Below are 15868 nucleotides of genomic sequence, written 5' to 3' on the forward strand. Positions count from 1 at the left end.
CTCTGTGAAATCCCAGCTGAAAACACCACTTCCCCCGCCTCCCCCAACCTTGGAAATGCAGACTATCTTGGGAGGTGCCCTCCCTAGCTCCCTCCCCACTACCCACTCTCCTCATCAGGATTATGCCCACCCACCCCCATCTTCTTCACCCGCCCTAGTTTCCCCTCAATCCCCAATGCCCAGGCAGACGCTGGGCCGGACCCGAGTCTCAGCCCCGCGCAGGGTTTCGCGGGGGTGGCTGGCAGATCAGGCCTGTAAAGGGGTCCTAACCTCAAAAAGAACGAACCAGAGCCTGGGGAGGCCTTTAGGACCGAGGGGAGCCATCGCTCCTCCCAGCCAGGAGGCAAATCCGCCCCACTAGTTTCCAGGGGCCTCCCCCTTCCCCCCCAGCCTCCGTCACCCACATTCCCAGACACCGGCCTGGGCCACCTGCCAGAAGCGATCCCCCGCGGGGCCGGCCGCCCGGGGCAAAGTTGGCGGAGCCTTCACTCGGAGCCGTTCCCTCCTTCCTCCTCCTCCTCCCTGCCGCCCCCCGCGCCCGTGGCTGCCGCCTCAGGCACGCGTGTCTCCAGGCTCTGCAGCTGAGCCAAGCGGCGCGCCCCGGACGCCCCTCGCCCACCCGCCCGCCGGGCGCGCGCCGCGGGAGTCTCCCCGCACCCTCTTCTCCCGAGGACCGAGGGCCGGGCTCCGCCCCGCCGCCGCCGCCGCCCGCTAGCTCAAGCCGCCCGGGCCGCCGCCGCTGCCCCGCGCCCCGGCGCTCCAGGACGCGCGGGGCAGCCGGGGGCGCGGGCGGCGAGCGCAGGGCAGAGAGGCGCGGAGGGGACGGAGGGGAGGGCCGGGCGGCGGGGGAGGGAGCGGGGAGCAGAGGCGGGCGCAGGATACCCGGCGCCCCGCGCACTCGCTCGCTGTCTCCGGAGACGCGCGGGCCGCCGCCGAGCGCACTAGCGGGTCACCTTGCCCAGGAGGTAAGTCCCGACAGCCCCGGCCGCGCGGGCAGCGGAGGGGTCGGCGGGAGTGGGGCGGGGGCCGCGGGCGGGGAGGCGGAGAGGCGGCCCCAGCGCGGGAGGGAGTCCTGGCTCCGCCTCGGAGCGCGCAGACCGGCGGCGGCTCGGCGCCGGGGTGAGTCCGGGCGGTCCGGGCGGCGGGACCGGGGAGGCGCGGGGTCGCCAGGCGCCCGGGAGAATCGGAGCAAGCGAGGAAGATGAGGAGGAAGGGGCCGGGCGCCGGCAGTCCGGGCTGCAGCCTGGCGCCTCGCCACCCCAGGCGCCCCGGCGGCGCCGAGGTGCCGCTGTGCAAAGTCGGAGGGAGCTGCTGAGATCGAGACCCGGGAGCGTGGTGGAGCAGGGCTTCCCGGGCGGAGGAGGCGCGCGGCAGGCATTGGCTCTGCGGGTCCGGGAGACCCCTTCGAGTGACTCATAGGAGACAGACTGGGGCTGGTGAGCGGGGCCGCGGCGGAGGTGGGGACCGAGGTTCATCTGGGAGCGGGAAGGGAAGCGGGCTTCGCTTCACCATGCGGAGGGAAAAAGGAAGGCAAGGGTGAGAGCGCGCTGGGGCCCGGGACGGAGACCGGGACTCCGGGAGACCCTCGCGGCCGCTACAGCCCGTAGCCCCGGGAGCCTCCAGCCTCTGCCTCGCGGAGAGGGCAGAGAGTGGATGCGTTTGGGGGTTCAAGTTGTGGTCACGATTTTCCTTGGTGCGATTTCTGTCTCTTCGTGCGCGCTCTTGGAGGTGAGGAGCGAGGGAATTGGGTTACAGGGAAAACTGGGCACTTTTCCTAGGAAAGGGGCTTTGATGGCGATGCGTTTGCAGCGGTTCCAGTGTAGTGGGCTCTTCGACTCCTGCTTTGGGAAGGCTGCCAGTGGGGTCGCTCGGCTTTTCTGAAGGACTAGAGGAAGGGGTCCTCTGGTCGCCTTCGTTTCCTGGGGTCGTCCCCGTGCACGCAGAGCCTTAGGCGCCTGTCACCCAGACTTCGGGTGCGCACAGCCCTTCTGCGGCGTCAGATGCGCTGGCGCCCGCCAGGCTCCTGGCCGGACTCCTGTCTGCGCCTTCTCGGCCGCGTCCTGGGTTCAGGTTCGGTGCGGCAGACACTGGCCGAGGGTTTGGCCGATTTAGGGGCCGGGAGTAGGTGGCTCCGTGCTTTAGTTAGAACCAGTCTCAGGCGGTGGGGTGAGCCCCCGGGTCTGTGGATCTTGTTGACCCCCCCTCCTGCTGGCCAGTGTGTTTGGTCAGAGCCCAAAGGGAGCGGCTGCTGCGCTGCGCAGACCTGCAGCCCGTGGGGTGAGCCGCGGGTAACAACACCGGGAGCCGGCCAACTTTTCCTTGCTGAGGAGAGATCGCTGGGCAGTCAGAGTTGGTGCTGGGATGTGGTCTTCTGGGGGGCTTTGGCTCGCTAAATGCTCCGGGCAACCAGAGTAAGCCTGCCCGGAGGTGGTCTGATGTCCATTCTGGCTAGGACATGAAGTGGCTGGAGCAGGTTTGGGATGAATTATTGCATGCTGTGTGCCTGGCGGTGGTGTGGAATGCCTTTCTGGAGATCAGACCACAGGTGCTGGCCTGTGAGCCGTTTGAGGGCGAGCCCTCGCGTCTCTCCTTCCCTCTCTCTCTCCAACACCCCGGGGTCCCTCTGCTCGAAGCAGAAGTTAGTTTGTCACTCATCCGCTGCCCTCTCCCACCCTGCCCCCACCTACTGCATGAAAATGGAATCGTGGTCATCAAGAAGGCTTTGTCAAATACAGAAAACACTGGGGAAACCTATGTCTGAAGTTTTTTATGATGGAGGACATCAGTGGTTCACAGAGGGGCAGTGCCCCTCCTCCAACCCTGTTGCCTTCCCTCCTGTTTACGACTCTCCTGCGAGTTGGAGGCCATGTCTGAGAAAGGGTTTGGAAATCCATTCGCAGCTCCCTTCACTGCTCAACGCGGCCCCAAGAATCTCCAGTCGATGACGTTTCATTTCATTTTCACTTAACCAGAGGCAGAAACAACTTCTTCGAATGATTCTATGAGAAATAGGTGATATTAAAATAGAAACAAAGATGTCCCCATGTCCATTTTGGGGTAGAAAAGAAACCTGCTAACCTCCTGGAGGCCCAAAGAGGGGAATTGAAGGAGGAAAGAGAAAAATTCAGACGCTGAGAAAAGAGACATGTAGAAAAATTGCATTTGGCTTGTGCCAGTGGCCATGCAAGGGGTAAACAGATCCCAGTTTAAAACGGGATAAGCAAAAGAATATGTTTTGGTTAAAAAAAACCAAACTTGAGTCATTAAGCAATTTCCCCCACATTAGAAGTGCTGCACTGACTTGGCCTGAGATCCTCATTAGCTCTAATGCATATTTTCTCAGCAGTTATTACTATTGTAATAGAATAAAAGGCTATTTCTTATGTAAGTTTTCTATGGGAGACACTAGTCGGTGCTATTCTGAGGTTCATGAGAGTGCTGACGTTTCATCTCTCAATTAGAGAGCATGTGCTGGTCACCTGGCCACATCTGGAAACTGCTCGCTCGGATGGGTTCCGAATGTGGGGTCTGTGAACTGGAGAGGGTCACCTGGGGCCAGCCTCCAGAGACCGCGGGAGGGAGCCCCCACACCTGCACACCCTTCACACTCCCTACGCCTCTGCTGGCTTTAGAGAAAAGCTGCTCCTAAAAATTGCCAATAATGTGCTTGGAGGACTGGGCAGGCTTTCGGATACCTTGATAAGGTGCGCTCTTGAACAGGATCCTCAGCCAACCTGCTGTGATGTGAATAACCAGCCCCTAGGCCAGCACCTTTATGTCCTCTGCCCCTAGCAGACAAAACCAGCATGACCCCCAGCACATCCCATTGGCCTTTTCAGGACCCACAGACAATGGGTATCCTCACAGCCACATGGGCTGATTGAAGCACTGCGACCTGTAGTCACAGCAACATCCTCGGACTGGGCAGGCAAAGGTGCAAAGATTGAAGGATGGGGTGTTGGTTTGTCAGCATCAGCACAGCCTTGAGCTAATGAGAAGCAGAAATGCCTGGTCCTTCAGTGGGAAGTCACATGAGGCTGTTTGGGGGGAAAAGGCACTAATCGGGATCGACATTGGGGCCACAGCTTTGACCCAACATCACTACGCTGGAGGCCTTGTGCCAACATGTCAAAAATAAAAATAAAACATGAAAGGTATTCAAATATTAAATATTCCAAACATTGACCCAGTTCCTGCTTACGTCACCAGGATTAGAATAAAGCAGGTAGCACCCAGTAGTTTAAACAAATGTGATTTTTCTACATTCTCTGTGCAAGATATTAGGACATTTCACATTTTTTTCAGAGAGCTTAATGTTTTAAACAGGAACAGCTGTAACTCTTTCAGGCATTGGACTACAGTTCAGGTCAGACAGCCTGAGGACTTGGGCTGGGAGGGAGGAGGAAGGGGAAGTGGGAGGGGAAGAGGAAGGAGGGAGGAGGAGGAAGGGGAAGGAGGAGAGGGAAAAAGTGGGGAGGAGGTGTGGGTCTGCCCCAGGACACCTTCTGGAATTTCTGTGCTGAAACAGGCTCTGCTGCTTGTCCATTGGATGAGCTGAGCTCCCTTAACTTTCCTGAGATTCTGTTTCTTTCCCTCCGTGTTCTTCCCTGGGTTTTGAAAACAAAATATTAATGGTTGCCACCATTTTTAAATGGGAATGACTCTGGTTTAGGAGTACTTCGGTTAGAGTGTTTGGTTGTTTCTCTGGGTGAAGTTTGCATCCCCATGGTTCTCAGGAGATAGTTTGAGCCCTGGCCTATCCTTGCTCCTGCATCCTCCAAATTCTTGTTGGCAGGAGTCAGGATAAGATTGGGGAGGGGGCCACCGATCCACAGAGACACGTCCTCACCACCGATCCACAGAGACACGTCCTCAAGTAGGAACTGCCTGAGCACTGTCAACATTTCCACTGTGTGGGTTCAGAGGACGCATATGGAAAAGGCTCATGAAGGATACCTCTAACACAAATGCATTTAGACTCACATCAACTTAGAAAAGTTACCTTAGAAAAGTGAAACTTGTTCTCTAGGATGAAACATTTTAAATCAGGTCATCAACCAACCATAAAGCATTGCTTATCATACACAACGATTTAGTTACAAATGTTTTGGTCAAAAGTCCAAGTCATCTTCAATGATGTTATGACAGATAACCTGTTAAATTGCATGAAATGAAGTAAAATCAAATACTAAAGGAAAACAAAAACAAATAAGCCTTGGGACCCAAGAGAACTGTTAGAACTAAGACTAACACAACCAGGAAACAATATGTGTGCACAGAAAATAATAAACAGAAAAGCTGCTTCTGAAAGAGCAGCCCAGGGGACAACTCTGCACATTGGCTTGCTTCAAAAGAACTTACCACCCAGTTCAATTTACATTATCCCAGAGAGGTGGGAGTTTTGCTCTTGGGGGTCAAGTCAGTGTTCAGTGTAAAACATTTTGAGTTTCTAGCTCCCAACGGCATCTTGTGTTCATCACAGTCATTTTTAACATGGGTCCTAACAATGCTACAGTGACATTTTGGGGCTGTGACTCTGAGGGAGAAAACGTGGGTGTTAACTGATTGCAATCTGAGTCTTTCATCAAGGGCCTGCTTAGCTTAAATTCACATTTTTGAAACATATTACTTCTCAAACATTTGACCTGACTGAGTTAATCACTTTTCAAACCTGCCTTCTATTCCATACTTAATTTTTTTTTGTTGGGAGACATCAGTGCACAAAACTAAGCCAAAAAGCAAACAAACATTTCAGACAATTAGAGCCACAAAGGTTTTATTCCATTGCCTCAGTTTTAAACCAAAGATACTCCTGAAAGAGAAAAATACCTTACCTCAAATATATTGAGGCTTCAGCTCTGCTCAGGAAAGCAGAGAAACATACACATGACATAAACTTAACCTTCCTGCCCTGGTACAACATGCGGTTTTTATGTGACCCTCATGATTCTGGCCTTCTCACCTTGGTGTCACGGGCTCTCAACTCTGCAGTGTTTGAAATAAAAGCATTTGCTTTTGAGGATTCCAGTGTGATTAAGTCCTAGGTCAGGGCTGGGAAGGGCTTCCCAGGTGACGCTAGTGTTAAAGACCCCACCTGCCAATGCAAAAAAAGTAAAAGATACAGGTTTGATCCCTGGATTGGGAAGATCCCCTGGAAGAGGCCATGGCAACCCACTCCAGTGTTCTTGCCTGGAGAATCCCATGGGCAGAGGAGCCTGGAGGGCTGCAGTCCAGGGTCTCAGAGTCAGATATGACTGAAGTGACTTAGCATACATGCATGCAGGGCTGGGAAACCCAGCGCTGAGGGCTGGGCTTAAGCTCCCTTTAGCATCAGAAGGGCCCCACAGATGTCCAAGTCATGCCACCAAAGATTGCTACCCGTTCTCTTGTTGGCAATGTCTCAGGTTGCCATTTTTCCCCCAATTATTTTTATTAGTTGGAGGCTAATTACTTTACAATCTTGTAGTAATTTTTGCCATACACTGACATGAATCAGCCATGGATTTACATGTGTTCCCCATCCTGAACCCCCCTCCCACTTTCCTCCCCATCCCATCCCTCTGGGTCATCCCAGTGCACCAGCCCCGAGCACTTGTCTCATGCATCCAATCAGGTTGCCTTTAAATAAAATATTCACAGGGACTTGCCTAGTGCTCCAGTGGTTAAGATTCTGTGCTCCCAGTGCCAGGAGCACAGGTTCAGTCCCTGGTTAGGAAACTAACATCCCACTTGGCAAGCTATATGGCCAAAATAAATGTTCTCCAAAAAAGAGTGGAGCAGAAATTTTTTAAAGATGTAATAGTAAAGGTAAAGTCTTTGCATTTCTGTAGCCAATCTTAGTATCTGAAATTTAGGCCCCAGCCCTTTCCCTTGGGTTTCCTTTAGAGGGAACATTTCAGTGCCAGTTGGGGTGAGGCTGCTGTGTCCTGCAGGTCAGCAGGAAAGGTGAACTGAGGCGGGTCAACAGTGTGCTTTGGGTCTGAGACACCATCTGAGCACAGGGGCTGGCCCGTGCCCACAGCTGAGCCATTGGTAGTCTCAAGAGCCAGGCATCTGCTCCAGACTGTGCCCAGTGTGCATGCAGACAGTGGAGAGGACACTGCATTGGGCAAGCCCTCCCCTCCCACCCCGGCCTGGAAAGGCCTTCCAAGACCCCTGGGCTGCAAACGATCCCGTCCCATCTTCTCTCTCCCACTCTCTTCCTCTCCCCTCATGTCCTCCCTGCAAGCAGCTGCAAAACACAGGCTCCAAGCGGATGAATTAGCATGCTCATTGCCCACAGCTTTTCTTTTCTACACTGAACCCAGAGACACAGCATGCTTGGCTCAGGTCTCAATGCAGGGCCATACCCCCAACGCCATCACTAAGGGATTCCTGTTAAACACCACTTTTAACTAAAGGGATGTCATCTCTTTTGTTCTAAGTCCATTCTCTGCCTTTCACCCTTGATATTCTGTCAGCTGTGGATGGAAGGTCCCACCCAACACGTGGGCACCCTCTTCCTTGCCCCCTTTGCTCAGAATGAGATCTCAGGGCTCTTGCTGGCATCAGCCCTAACACCCCCTGGACTCAGCACAACACACATGCCCAGCGGCTCAGAACATGAGGACCACCAATGTAACCGTGTCCCAGACCCTGTCGTCCCCCTTTGACCCCAGTGTTCTTGGCAGGATTGTTGATCTGAGTGTTCGGGGTATAGGGTCCTTAGCTGTGAACAGGGCCACTGAGTTTATTTGAGACCATCACAGTCTGTTCTGAAGCCATGGAGGAAAATGGGCTGTGGCCGAATAATGCACTTTCCTTCTCCCTTGCTGGACTCCAGCGGTGATTTTCCAAGTCCCTTTCTGGGAAGAACACGTACTTCAGATTCTTGGGTGGTAGACATGAGTTCCTGCCTGGATTTTCTTTGTCTCTGCTTGTTTGTAGGACAAACCCACCCCCCAGGGTGAGTGGCTCCAGTGCAGCTGTGACCACTTGGCTGTGCCCACTGCCCACGGGTGTTTGATCCTGGTCCAAAGTAGAGAGGTTTTCATGTGTTCACGTCCCCGGCCCCACGCTCCATCAACCAGGAGAGTGGATGCTTTGGACACACCACCGTCCCCCCTTCCTGTTCCCCTCTTTGGCCCTCGACTTAGAAGCTCCTTGGTGGGTGCAGCTCGGGGGCTCTGAACTCATCCTGCCTGGAGCTCTGTGGACAGACAGCAAGACAGTGGCAGCCAACCTCCCAGATGTGTGAGCAAAGGGCTTCCCAGTGACCTTGGTGAGGGTGGGCTCCGGAGCTATGGCCAGTCTAGGGCCACCCACACAGCGCTCCAGCTGCCCCAGGTTCCTGGGCTCCTGCCTGGATGTCCAGTCGCTTTCAGACCGTCATCGCCTAGTCTAGTTGAGAAGAGCAGCCCCATCACACTGTGGACTGGAGAACGCTGCCCACTGGGAGTGCCCCCCGTCCGTCTGCCATCAGCTCTTCTGTTCCATTCGGGCCTTGGAACACCATGGGGGGGGGGGGGGGGGGGCGGGGTTGCTGGGGGAGGAGGGAAAGGGGGCAAACCGCTGTCTCTTCACTGGAGCTGTGGTCATCCCCTCTCTGCTGTCGGGGAGGCACCACTGATCTGTCCCCAGGACCTTCCCAGGGCACATCTCCCTCCCCCAGGCTCAAGGGTCCCTGCTCCATCTGTAGAATGGGAGCAACATCTGTAGAGTGGTCTCCACTCTTATAGCCACCCCAGCCTCAGGATCCATGCTCCTGGCTTGTCCAGCTGGCCCCCAGGATAAAGTGTGTGACCTCTAGGGAACAAGAACCCAGCCAGATCTGTGGACGCCTCTCCATCTTCAGACTGAGGGCCTGGGAGCTTGTGGACACGTGTGGGGGCTGGAGGCAGTGTGGGCCTGACATAGGGCTACTCCAGGAGGGGCTGAGCTTGAGAGGAGAGCAGCGATCGGGGTGCCCCGGGGCCTTCTGAACTGTGAACCCTGATCCAAAGTGAGTCCCACAGCCCTGCCCTCCTGGCTGCAATGGATCCAAGACACAGGGGAGCTGGCAGCCCTTCAATGGAAATAAGGGCTACCGGGGCAGGGAGGAGGGAGGCAGGGCCCTGGGAGGTGAGGTGCCAGCCGGAAGGGCCCCTCCTCTACTTCCGGTGGCAAAGGCTGCGGTGGGAGGCGGGGGCGGGATCTGGAACCACCACCGCAGGGAGTCAGCCCTTGGCTTCCCCTCCCCGGTTGGCAACCCTGCTCTCTGTCTTTTCCTGGGTGGAGCTGCTGTGCCCACCTGAGCTATGGTAGACTGATTGCACCAAGGGAGCCCCATGGCCCAGTTGCCGAGTGAAGTAAATTGAGTTCACGCACTTGGAGGAGAAGCATCAGCATGCGTCTGAAGCGCCAGACGGAAGCTTTCACAGCACAGCAGCTTCTTCGGGGCTTCTTCAGGGAAACCCACCGACAGAAGCTTCTCCTGTTTGTCCCATGTTGCATCTCCCTCCCAGGCCAGGAAGAGAGGTTGACCATGGGAAGTGTGTGTATCATGCGGTTTTATCTAGATCCCCCATCTCGCACTTGGTGGGGTGAACCCCAGGGGGTTCCCGGCCCGCTCTGTGGCCCTCCGGTTGCCAGAGCAAGGGCCCAGTGCATGAACCCGTCAGGGGTCTGTTCCTTTGCTGTTTGTCTCAAGGTCACGTTTGCCCACCCCCACAACTCAGGTTTCTGGGTGCTGCGCTTAGTATAAAGCGCAGGACATTGCCCCTCCTGTGTCATCTTGGACTGACAGACACAGACAATTCCATTTTGTGATAAAAGCCAAGTGGGACAAACAGCACTGGGTCATCTGCCCTTCTGTGCTGGGTGGTGGTTTCCTGGGAGGAAAGTGTCCATGCAGGAGCAAACAGTGACCAGGGGTGAGGAGAAGGCCAGCTGTGGACCGGTCAGGGGGTGTGTGCCCACAGATGTCCAGGACAACGGATGTGTCCTGTACAATGCACAACAGTCAGAGGGGAAACTGCGTCCTCTATTGCTGCAGGCTCCAGATGGCGCGGAGAATGTCTAAAGACATGAAACAGGGCGGAGGTCACCTGGCGAGACCTGCTTTCTGCTCTGGCACAAGGCTTTTCCCAGAAGTTAGAAATGTCCTTAGATACCGCCCAGAAAGGCTGATCTTCCTAGAATTTGTATTCAGAGCTTCAGATGTTTCAACAATGCATTTCAGTGAGATGGGACTCTGCTTGTTGCTTCCCTTTCTCCTTAAGACCAAGTTGGTCCCTTTCTTGGAGAATGAGACCAAGATGAGCGCAGTTGTTTCTCGGGGGCACAGATCAGAGGGCCGTCGACTCTGCTGGACTTCAGCTCAGCCTTAGAGGACATCTTGGGAACACAGTCCTGGTCTACACCTCTCTTTCCTCTGAATTCTTCTTCCCCACCTTGACCTCCTTAGACTCCCCGACCAGGTCCTCTGGGCCGGGACAGGTGAGCCTGGCAGGAGCCCACTGTTTGTACCCTCCTCATACTCTGAGCAGCTGAACTGTCCTGGAAATATCACACATCTTAATTTCAAACTATACTACAAAGCTATAGTAATCAAAGCAGTATTTACTGACATAAAAACAGACACATAGATTGATGGGACAGAAGAGAGAGCCCAGAAATAAGCACATGTGTATATGATCAATCAATGTATGACAGAGGAGACAAGAAAATGCAATGGGGAAAAGACAGTCTTTTCAGTTAATGGTGTTGGGAAAACTAAATAGTCACATGCAAAAAATGAAACTGGACCACTATTTTACACCACACACAAAAAGTAACTCAGGATGGGTTGAAGATTTGAATGTAAAACCTGAAACCATAAAACTCCTAGAAGAAAATGTAGGTGCTAAGCTCCATGACATCACTCTTAGTGATGGTTTTTTGGATTTGACACTAAAAGCAAAGGCAACAAAAGCAAAAATAAGCAAGTTGGACTCCACCAAAGTTAAAAACTTCTGCACAGCAAAGCAAACCATTCATTGACAATGAAAAGGCGACTGACCTACTGATTGGGGAAAAATATTTGCAAATTATGTATTGATAATGGGTCCGTATCCAAAATAGATAAATACTCTACAATTCAATAGCAAATAATAATAATGGCCTTATTAAAAATGGGCAGAGAATCTGAGTAAAGATTTTTCCAAAGAAGACCTATAAATGGGCAAGTACCTGAAAAGGTGCTCTACTCACCAGTCATCAAAGAAATGCAAAAGCTAATAGAGATTTGCCAAGATAATGCACTGGTCATAGCAAACACCCTTTTCCAACAACACAAGAGAAAACTCTACACATGGACATCACCAGATGGTGAATACTGAGATCAGATTGATTATATTCTTTGCAGCCAAAGATGGAGAAGCACTATACAGTCAGCAAAAACAAGACTGGGAGCTGACTGTGGCTCAGATCATGAACTTTTTATTGCCAAATTCAGACTTAAATTGAAGAAAGTAGGGAAAACCACTAGATCATTCAGGTATGACCTAAACCCTTATGATTATACGGTGGAAGTGACAAATAGATTCAAGGGATTAGATCTGATAGACAGAGTGCCTGAAGAACTATGGACGGAGGTTCGTGACATTGTACAGGAGGCAGTGATCAATACTATCCCCAAGAAAAAGAAATGCAAAAAAGCAAAATGGTTGTCTGAGGAGGCCTTACAAACAGCTGTGAAAAGAAGAGAAGTGAAAAGCAAAAGAGAAAAGGAAAGATATACCCATTTGAGTGCAGAGTTCCAAAGAATATCAAGGAGAGATAAGAAAGCCTTCCTCAGTGATCAGTGCAAAGAAATAGAGGAAAACAATAGAATGGGAAAGACTAGAGGTCTCTTCAAGAAAATTAGAGATACCAAGGGACAGAAATGGTATGGACCTAACAGAAGCAGAAGACATTAAAAAGAGGTGGCAAGAATACATAGAACTATACAAAAAAGATCTTCACAACCCAGATAATCACAATGGTGTGATCACTCACCTAGAGCCAGATGTCCTGGAATGTGAAGTCAAGTGGGCCTTAGGAAGCGTCACTACAAACAAAGCTAGTGGAGGTGGTGGAATTCCATTTGAAGTATTTCAAATGCTAAAAGATGATGCTGTGAAAGTGCTGCACTCAATATGCCAGCAAATTTGGAAAACTCAGCAGTGGCCACAGGATTGGAAAAGGTCAGTTTTCATTTCAATCCCAAAGAAAGGCAATGCCAAAGGGTGCTCAAACTGCTGCACAATTGTACTCATCTCACATGCTAGTAAAGTAATGCTCAAAATTCTCCAAGCCAGGATTCAAGAGTACATGAACTGTTACCTTCCAGACGTTCAAGCTGGATTTAGAAAAGGCAGAGGAACCAGAGATCAAATTGCCAACATCCATTGGATCATTGAAAAAACAAGAAGTTTCCAGAAAAATTTTTTTGCTTTATTAACTATGCAAAAGCCTTTGACTGTGTGAAATACAACAAACTGTGGAAAATTCTTCAAGAGATGGGAATACCAGACCACCTGACCTGCTTCTCGAGGAATCTGTATGCAGGTCAGGAAGCAACAGCTAGAACTGGACATGGAACAACAGACTGGTTCCAAATAGGAAAAGGAGTATGTCAAGGCTGTATCTTTTCACCCTGCTTATTTATATGCAGAATACATCATGAGAAATGCTGGGCTGGAGGAAGCACAAGCTGGAATCAAGATTGCCAGGAGAAATATCAATAACCTCAGATGACACCACCCTCATGGCAGAAAGTGAAGAACTAAAGAGCCTCTTGATGAACGTGAAAGAGAAGAGTGAAAAAGTTGACTTAAAGCTCAACATTTAGAAAACTAAGTTCATGGCATCCAGTCCCATCACTTCATGACAAATAGATGGTAAAACAGTGGAAACAATGGCTGACTTTATTTTGGGGGGGCTCCAAAATCACAGCAGGTGGTGACTGAGGCCATGAAATTAAAAGATGCTTGCTCCTTGGAAGGAAAATTATGACCAACCTAGATAGCATATTAAAAGCAGAGACATTACTTTGCCAATAAAGGTCCATCTAGTCAATGCTATGGTTTTTCCAGTAGTCATGCATAGATGTGAGATTTGGACTATAAAGAAAGCTGAGTGCCGAAGAATTGATGCTTTTGAACTGTGGTGTTGGAGGAGACTCTTGAGGGTCCCTTGGACTGCAAGGAGATCCAACCAGTCCATCCTAAAGGAAATCAGTCCTTAATATTCATTAGAAGGACTGATGCTGAAGCTGAAATTCCAATACTTTGGCCACCTGATGCGAAGAACTGACTCATTTGAAGAGACCCTGATGCTGGGAAAGTTTGAAGACAGGAGGAGAAGGGGACGATAGAGGATGAGATGATTGAATGGCATCACCGACTCTATGGACATGAGTTTGAGTAAGCTCTGGGAGTTGGTGATGGAGAGAGAGGCCTGGCTTGCTGCAGTCCATGGGTTCGCAAAGAGTCGGACACGACTGAGTGACTGAACTGACTGACTGATGAAGCATCACCTCACACCTATCAGAATGGCTCTTATCAAAAAGACGGCAAATCAGTTGTTGAAGATGTGGAGAAAAGGGAACTGGTGCACTGATGGTGGAAATGTAAATTGGTACAGTTGCTATGGAAAACAGAATGGAAATTCCTAAAAACATAAAAATAGAACTACCATACAATCCAGCAATTTCACTTCTGGGTTTATCCAAAGAAAATGAACACAGTAGCTCAAAAAGATATATGCACCTCTGTATTCATTACAGCATTATCTACCATAGCCAAGATATGGAAGCAATTGACAGATGGATAAAGAAGATGTGATATATGTATAGCTATAGACACATATATAGCTATAAATATATACACACATATATACAATGAAATATTATTTAGCTATAATAAGAAGGAAATCCTGCAACAACTTGGATGGAACTTGAGGGCACTATACTAAGTGAAATAAGACAGAGAAAGATAAATACCATAGGATCTCACTTGTATGTGGAATCTGAAGAAAAACAAAAACAAAATGAACAAACTCCAAACTCATAGATACAGTATAGACTGGTGGTTGCCACAGGCAGGCAGTGGTGGAGGGGTGGAGAAAATGGGTGAAGGGGGTCAAAAGTTACAAATTCCAGTTATAAGAATAATGTTATGGGATGTAATGTACAGCATGGTGACTGTGGTTAACAGTACTGCATTGTATATTTGCAGCTTGCTAAGAGAGTAGATCTTAAAAGTTCTCATCACAAGAGAAACGTGGCAAGTATGCCTGTGATGGATGTCAGTTAGACCTATTGCGATCATTTCACAATATATACAAATGTTGATCATATGCTGCTCACTTGAAAGTGACATAATGTTATATGTCAATTATGCTTCAGTAAAACAAAGTGAAACAAAGTAAAACACAGTAAACAACTGTGGCAAGGGTTGCTTGGCTGCTTCTTGTGCTCAGGAGAACCCATCTCTGGGCACAAGTGGGGGTGGGTACCAGATGACCCAGAAGCCCAGGGGGTGCGGGTGAGGCCACCTGACTCTACCGCTGCCTTCACAGCTGTAAAATGAAGACGATGCTTCCCCACTTCCTTCTTGGAATTACTGTGAAAATGCAAATAAAGGATGAAGTGGAGAGAGAACTTAGGTAGCGAACTGGGGAGGTTTGGAACTGAGGAGGTTCGATCCTAAAAAAAAAAAAAAATTTTTTTTTGAGTAGTTCTAGAGATCTGTTTGACAACAATGAGAATACCCTTAGCACTACTGAACCGTACACTTGAAAGTAGTCCAGATGGTAAATTTTATGTTGTATATTTTTACCAAATAAAAAAAAGACCTATATTAATTGGAGCTCTAAGGTTCTAATTACTAGCAAATAATTGATGTGGACTCTTCTGATATAGCCTCAGGAGTAACTCCTGCCACATTCTCATCAAGTATGTGTGAGTCACAAGTCACATTGTTTCTCAAAAGTATCTTCTAGAATGTGATGCTATCTTAGGCCCATAGTCAGAAACTGGGGCAAAGATTAATAGCACCGATTTTGCACATTATGTGGGTGCATTCGTTATTATGTGATTGAATTCTTGGTCTTGGGAATTTTGTTCAGTTCCATCATTCTCCAGAGATAAAAAGGAACAGGTGAGAAAAACAGAAGTTTCATGTCCTTACAGGTCTAACAACTTCTCCAAATTTATGCAGAAATCAGTGGCGACACTGATTTGGATCCGACCTTTAGCCTTTACATGTCTTATTTTCTCCTTTTCCTTATTTGTGTGCAAAATAAAAATAGCTGTTTAAAGAATTGTGTGAGTTCATATGTTCGAAATGAAGCAGCAACAATAATAGAGAACCAGGGGCATGGAAGCTGAACTATAGGGGTTATTTTTCTGATGTGATATAAGCGAGGTGGGAGGTTGTGACTTGGCAACTTGGTGGAGTCAGGGCTATGTCTTTCCCACTTCTTGGTTCCCAGGTGGCTGCTTCAGCTCCAGACATCACATCTGAGATCAAGGCAAGAGGTGGGAGAGGTGGACACAGCCCCTCCAGAAGACGTTTGCCCACAGCTGTCTTGGGCCTGAAGCTGTGTGTGTGACCTCTCTCGGTTATAAGAAAGCCTGGGGTAAGGAGGAGGGTTTAACTTTTCCAGCCTCCAGGTGAAGGTGGGCAAAGGTGATATCCTGTGGTGGGTCCTCCACCCAGCCAGTGACTGTCATCCACCTGTCAACAAGAAGAGTGCCAAGGGGTATTATGGGATGCAGTGGGATGGGAACACCAGACCGTGTGTACAGTAAGTCCCCTACACGTGAACAAGCTCCATTCCAAGAGTGCATTTGTAAGTCCAACTTCTTCGTAAGTTCAACAAACAT

The 15868-nt window shown here is 50.2% G+C and overlaps 1 protein-coding gene across 6 annotated transcripts in view; it reads left to right on the forward strand.

The window, feature by feature from the left end:
• The first annotated feature begins 395 nt into the window (after positions 1 to 395).
• Positions 396 to 15868, forward strand: part of SYNDIG1 (synapse differentiation inducing 1) — a 102415-nt gene continuing 86942 nt past the window's right edge. The window contains exons 1-2 of one of the 6 annotated variants that reach the window (XM_020878141.2): positions 405 to 965; positions 15475 to 15621. The gene's annotated coding sequence lies outside the window, so the exon portion shown is untranslated. The other 5 variants (XM_070472243.1, XM_070472245.1, XM_020878154.2 and 2 more) reach the window with 5 other exon arrangements.

The sequence above is a fragment of the Odocoileus virginianus genome, chromosome 9 (genome assembly GCF_023699985.2).
Source record: "Odocoileus virginianus isolate 20LAN1187 ecotype Illinois chromosome 9, Ovbor_1.2, whole genome shotgun sequence".
NCBI lineage: Eukaryota > Metazoa > Chordata > Mammalia > Artiodactyla > Cervidae > Odocoileus > Odocoileus virginianus.